The sequence below is a fragment of the Echinops telfairi genome, unplaced genomic scaffold (genome assembly GCF_000313985.2).
Source record: "Echinops telfairi isolate 266 unplaced genomic scaffold, ASM31398v2 ScPeMD7_7459;HRSCAF=8497, whole genome shotgun sequence".
Lineage (NCBI taxonomy): Eukaryota > Metazoa > Chordata > Mammalia > Afrosoricida > Tenrecidae > Echinops > Echinops telfairi.
Window position 1 is genome coordinate 5,298,354 of NW_022111359.1, and position 6,120 is coordinate 5,304,473.

The following is a 6,120-nucleotide window of genomic DNA, read 5'->3' on the forward strand; positions in this document are numbered from 1 at the left end:
ACGCTAGCCTGCCCTACAGGGTCGCTGTGAGTCAGAATTGACTGGTTGGCAGTGAGTGGTTTCTGAGTCCCCACCACAGTCCCGGCTCTGTTACCAGCCGTGGCATCGGCCACGTCTCCTTCCATGACTCTGCACCTCCGTTGGACAAGAGGCCTCCAGGCCCCTTGACGGCCCTCACTCACGGCCACGGAGTCCATTCTGACAAGACAGAGCAGCGCTGCCCCGTGGGGTTTTTACAGGAAAAAACATGAAGCCTTTACAGGAGGAGCAGCAGCCTGTCTTTCTCCCAGGGGGCGGCTGGCAGGTTTGAGCCACTGGCCTTTTGATTGGTAGCTCAAAGCCTAACCCGCTAAGCCACCTGACCATAGTGTCTGAAATTTTGGAACTGTGGCCCCCCACTACCCCCAATTTTTTTTAAAAAGATAGACTGAAGTCGTAGCCCCCGGCACCTGAGTGAGACTCTACTCAGAAGTACTGTCTTTGTAGCTACTAATGTCGCAGAAGGTCACACTGATGCATAGTGGGCCCTAACCCCACCCTGACTGGTGTCCTTATGGAAAAGGAGAGAAGACCGAAGATGCCATGGGGAGACTGAGGCAGATGCGGCGGGACATGGCCACGCAGCAAGGATCACAGGAAGGATGAGGAAGCGCCTCAGGCTGGGGAGGAAGAGGCCAGGAAGGGTGTTCCCCAAGAGCTTTCCCAGAGAGCCAGGCCCCACCGCACCCTGATTTCAGACTTCTGCGCCCCAGAAAATGATAGGGCGTATTCCTGCTGTTTTAAGGCCCTCCGTTGGAGAGACTTGGTTCCTGAAGCCCCTGGGAAATGAATATGGTGTTGTTTTAAAAATGAGCCGACCGCAACAAATGTACCCATGTGCGTGACACAGTGGATGTACGTATGGATTGTGATAAGAGTTGTACGAGCCCCCAGTAAAATGATTTTTAAAAAAACCATGAACCGACAGGTGGGGGGTGGGGGAGTGGAATTGGCAACTGATAGCACTGATGACTGTATAATCCCACCTATGGGAGCAAACAGCAGAATTGTATGTGAACAGATACCTTGGATGGTGTAAGATATGGCAAAACAAAACAGAAAACTATAATGGGGGGAGGGGATAAGGGTTCCTGGGGGGTAGGGTTGGGGAAGGAGGGGATAATGGGGAGCTGATATCAACGCGTTCAAGAGCAAAGGAAATGTTTGGAAACAATCTGGTAGCAATTGTACCACGATGCTTGTTAAGGTGACCAGATTTAAAGCGGACACCATTGACGGGGGTGGGTGGGGGGAGGGTCCTTGATTAAAAATTTGGTCTATATGGACCAAATAGACTGTTCCCTAGCTTGTCGTGCATTCTTTCCAAAAATCGGGGCTTTTTAAAAACACCAACAATCAGGACTGTCCCGTCAAAAGCAGGACGTCTGGTGATGTGATTGCTCCAGCAATGGTCTCTGTACGAGCCCCCAATAAAATGATGACATTTTTTTAAATGAGGTGACCCTCGGGGGGCGGGGGGCGGAGGCAGGTTGACAGTTTCCACCCCAGGCCTGGCGGATCTTCAGTCCCTCCCAGCCCTTTACTGAGCTCCTCCTTCCACCAGCAGACACTCCCTGAGCGCCGTGTACCACCGGTCTTGCCCTGACGCGCTTTCAGCAGCAAACAGGAACGGGGCAGCTGTTCCTTTAGGCCTGCTGGCCCCCCCAACAACTAACCGGGCACCTGTGGGTGTTGTTGTGCGGTTCGGGGCCGTCAAGGCGGCCTGACCCGCAGCGACCCGATGCATAGCCGCTATGGGCCCTGCGCCAGTATAGACGCTATGGGCCCTGCGCCAGTATAGACGCTATGGGCCCTGCGCCAGTATAGATGCTATGGGCCCTGCGCCAGTATAGACACTATGGGCCCTGCGCCATTCTCACCATCGCCGTTCCGTGTCAGCCGCTGTGTCCACCCATCTTCGGACCTTCAGGACAGCCTTCTTTGTCACTGACCCTCTGCTTTCCTGAAGGAGCCCTGGTGGCAGGATGGGCTACACACACCTACCGGGCTGCTAACTGCAAGGTCAGCAGTTTGAAACCACCGGCAGCTCCCAGGGAGAACAAGGAAGCGGTCTCCTCCGGGCAGCCTTGGAAACCCACAGGGGGGGTTACACCCTGCTCTGTGGGGTTGCGATGAGGTTGGCTTTTCACTTTGGTGTTCCACGTTAAGCATGATGTCCCTCTGCGGGGACTGGTCCCTCCTGATGACCTGTCCAGAGGCAGTGCCACCAACTCTCCTCACGCTTGCGTCTCGGGAGCGTTCCGGCTGAGCTTCTTCCCAGACCGAATCAAGCGCCGGTCCGCTCTGTCCTCAGCAATCGGCCATTGAGCACCTGCTGTATACAAGGGGCCCTGGTGAGTTGGTGGGTTACTGGGCGGTTGCTGACCTTCAAGATCAGCGGTTCGAATCCACCAGCTGCTCCAGAGGGCAGGCTTCAAAACCCACAGGGGCAGTTGCACCCTGTCCTACAGAGTCACTGTGAGTTGGTATGGACTCCATGGCTGTGTGTGTGTGTGTGTGTGTGTGTATCTGTAAACCATATGCCCTCAGTCACCCTGTGGAGAAACAAGGCAGACAGGAAGTACCCCCTGGTCTCCATGGAGACCCAGGGAATCTGGCACTTCCCATTCCCCACACTGGTTCCCCTCCCAGGGCCTTCACCAGCTGTGTCCTTGGCCTGGACGGTGCCTTCTTGCCCTTCCTTCGTATCCACACAGAGGTTGCAGCCTCCGCTGGACCTCCCCTCCCCCACTTCCAGGATGGGTGGTCCATGGGGAGCCAGCAGAGGGGGTGGGGCTGGAGGAAGCCCGGTCCACTGGCAGGCGCCAGGGGAGGACGCCTCCTCTCTTCCCCACTGAACCCTGGACCCCTTCCTCCCTGTTTGGACACAGAAGGGCAGGTCCCACTCAGGGCCCTGACCTGGACCACAGACTGAGGCTCCCGGGGTGGGGGTGGGGGTCTCTGGTTTAAAGCACCAGCTCTCCCTGCCACCCTGCTGTGTGAACTTGGCCAGGTGGCCCAGCCTCTCTGGGCCTCCTTCCCAGCCTGGGAGATGACAGTGGAAGCACTGAGCAAGGGGACATGTCCTGTGGAGAGGCCCAGAGAACCTGCCCGCCCTCGCCCTCGGAGAGGGGCCAGGGGAGCCGCCAGGCTGCCTGGAGGGGAGCTTTCAGCACTGGCCGCCCCCGCCTGCCACCCACTCTTAGTGTGACCATGGCTTAGTCATCGGCCTTTCCCCACAACTTCTGAACAGGACCAGAACACCCTGTCCTGACCTTGGGAGGGGGTGGGTGGAACTCTGGCTGGTAACAACCTTCCAGAAGGTTCTAGAAGGCTCTGGAAGCCTACGTCTACTGCCATTGCATGGTCTCTAAATCTGGGTGCAGGGGCTGCAAGGAATATGGAAGAGCCAAGGAAAGTGGGCAGGGTCTGGGAAAGGCACCTTCTGGACTTCTAGGCTTCTGCTGTGGCCTGTGAGGGAGGCAGTCCACCCCTCTGGGGCTCAGCTAAATCGGGGCTCCTGGGTACTATTTCAACTCCTAGCAACACCATGCACAACAGAACCAACAAACGAAGCGCTGACCAATCCCGAACCATCCTCTCTATTGTTCTTTGAGCTCATTGTTGCAGGTTCTGTGTCTGTCCACCTTAGCAAGGGTCTCCCCCTTTTCTGCTGCCCTCCACCAAGCACGGTGTCCTTCTCCAGGGACTGGTCCCTCCTGGCGAGACGTCCAACGTGCACCAGACGCAGGCTCCCCGTCCTCGCCTCTGAGGGGCATTCTGCTGTACTTCTTCCAAGACGGATCTGCGTGCTCTGTTGGCAGTTCTTGGCACTTCCCTCTTCTTTGCCAGCACTCCAAGGGGGAGAAGGTTCATTACGGGGGAGGCCTGTTTCCAGATCCCCCCTGGGCCCCCTGCTTTCCGGGTGTCCTCCCTGGGCCTCAACTTTGTCACCTGAGAAATGGTGTCAGCCTGTATGCTGTGGGGCTGCTGTGGAGCAGCTGGGCTCATTCATTCATTCACTCATTCATTCCTTCACTGAATCATTCATTCATTCACTGACTCATCCATTCATTCACTCACTCGTTCATTCACTCACTCATTCATTCACTCACTCGTTCATTCACTCACTCATTCATTCACTCACTCGTTCATTCACTCACTCATTCATTCACTCACTCATTCATTAACTCACCCATTCACTCATTCACTCACTCACCCATTCATTCATTCACTCATTCATTCACTCACCCATTCATTCAATCTCATTCATTCATTCAATCACATTCATTCACTCACTTACTCAGCCACCCTGCCCTCTAGGGCTGCTCTGACTCAGCATCGACTCCACAGCCATGAGTTTTTCGTTTTAAGTGTATACGTTTACATCGGTGTATATATTTTTATATCTATCAGCATTCAGAAAGCAACAAACACACTATCACCCAGCCCGTTCTGAGTCTCAGTGACCCTATAGGACAGAGTGGACCTGTCCCTGAGCGTTTCCGAGATGGACACTCTTTCCTACTTTTGTTTTAGTGATTTTTTTAATGGTGAATGAGGTTTACATTTCAGATCATCCCTTTTGTATTTAATAACCTAAATGACTGCTCAATCCCTTGCCCTGCCCCCGCCCCACCCCCACTTTGATTTCTCTTCTCCCACTGGTGCAGCGGTTCTCAATCTGTGGGTCGCGACCCCATGAGGGGGGTCAAACCCCGGTGTCACAGGGGTCACCCGATTCATCATAGTTGCAAAATGACAGTGGTGAAGGAGCAACGGCAATCATGTTATGGTTGGGGGTCACCCCCACATGGGGAGCTGCGTGAAAGGACTGCGGCATGAGGAAGGTGGAGAAGCACTTCCAGCCACCCCTTCAGCTAAGTCAACACCTGTCTACCCTCTAGCCCATGGCTTCACCCTCCCTCCCGGGCTCTCCTCCTCCTTGGCAACCATTGAAATCTGTGGTTCCCTGTGGTTTGAGGACCTTCGTCTTGATTTTTTTCCACCTTGGTGACAGTGCTCTCATATCAGATTTGTCCTCTGAGGTTTAACCAATTTCAGTCAGCACCATGTTCTCCAGGCCCAGGCTGTAAATCTTTAGGGGAGCAGAAAGCTTTGGCCATCTCCCTTGGAGCGGCTGGTGGGTTTGAACCGCTGACCTTGTGGTTAGCAGCCCAACACATAACCACCACACACACACTGTGTTAGTCCGGGTGGACGAGAGAAACAAATCCAGAGACATTCATGTGTGTAAGAAAGAGCTTTCTATCAAAGGGTAATTGTACATTAAGAAAACATCCCAGCCCAGTCCAGTTCAAGTGCATAAGTCTGATATTAGCCCATGGGTTCAATACCAATCGATAAAGTCCTCTTCAGACTCACACAACACATGCGATGACACTGAATGCAGGAAGATCACAGGCCAGTGGGTGGAAAGTCTTGTGGATCCAGTAGCGGTGGAAGCATCTCAGTGCTGACGTGGGTCTCCACGTGGTTCCTCTAGCTGCAGGGCTCTGGCTGCATCAGCCTGTCTCCATGTGGCTTGTCAGCAGGAATGTGAAGCAGAGAGTGTGGTCTGACCTCCAGGGAGCTGTTTATCCTCTTAGCGCCTCCAGATGAGGTCATCAAGTTGTGAGCTGATTGACAGGATAAACTCCACCCCTTCACTCTTAATAGTCTCGTTGACACCAGATTATGTAACTATCACACACACACACACACACACACAAAGTGGCTTCAAAAAGTTAATGAAATTTTTCCATTATCTCTTCATTCCATTTTCCAAAAACTTTTTGAAGTACACGCATACACACCCCATATACATATCTATTTATACAAGTGTTTACACACCATACATATATACACGCACACCTTTGCGCTTAGCTAATGGAGCCCTGGTAGCATCGTGGTTACGTGTGGGGCTGCTAACTGAAAAGGCAGGAGTTCTAAACCACCAGCTGCTCCACAGTGGAATGACAGGGCTTTCTACTCCCATCAGGAGTTACCAAATGTGGCGAAGAAAGCTGATGGTGCCCGGCTATCAAAAGATATAGCGTCTGGGGTCTTAAAGGCTTGAAG